The following is a 236-nucleotide window of genomic DNA, read 5'->3' as shown; positions in this document are numbered from 1 at the left end:
GCTGCTGCTGCTGCTGCTGTTGCTGCTGTTGCTGCTGTTGCTGCTGCTGCTGCTGCTGCTGTTGCTGCTGTATTAGGTTAAGATACTCTTAGTGCTGCTGCTGCAGCAGCAGCCGTCGCACTGCCTGCAGCTGCTGCACAATAGATGGCGGCATATTCGCAGCAGCAGCAGCAGCAGCAGCAAGGCCTCCGTCTGCTGCTGCAGTTGCTGCTGCTGCTGCTGCTGCTGCTGCTGCT

Source organism: Eimeria mitis, genomic scaffold (assembly GCF_000499745.2).
Source record: "Eimeria mitis Houghton genomic scaffold, Emh_scaff4399, whole genome shotgun sequence".
NCBI classification, from domain to species: Eukaryota; Apicomplexa; class Conoidasida; order Eucoccidiorida; family Eimeriidae; genus Eimeria; species Eimeria mitis.
Note: the sequence above shows the minus strand (reverse complement) of the source record.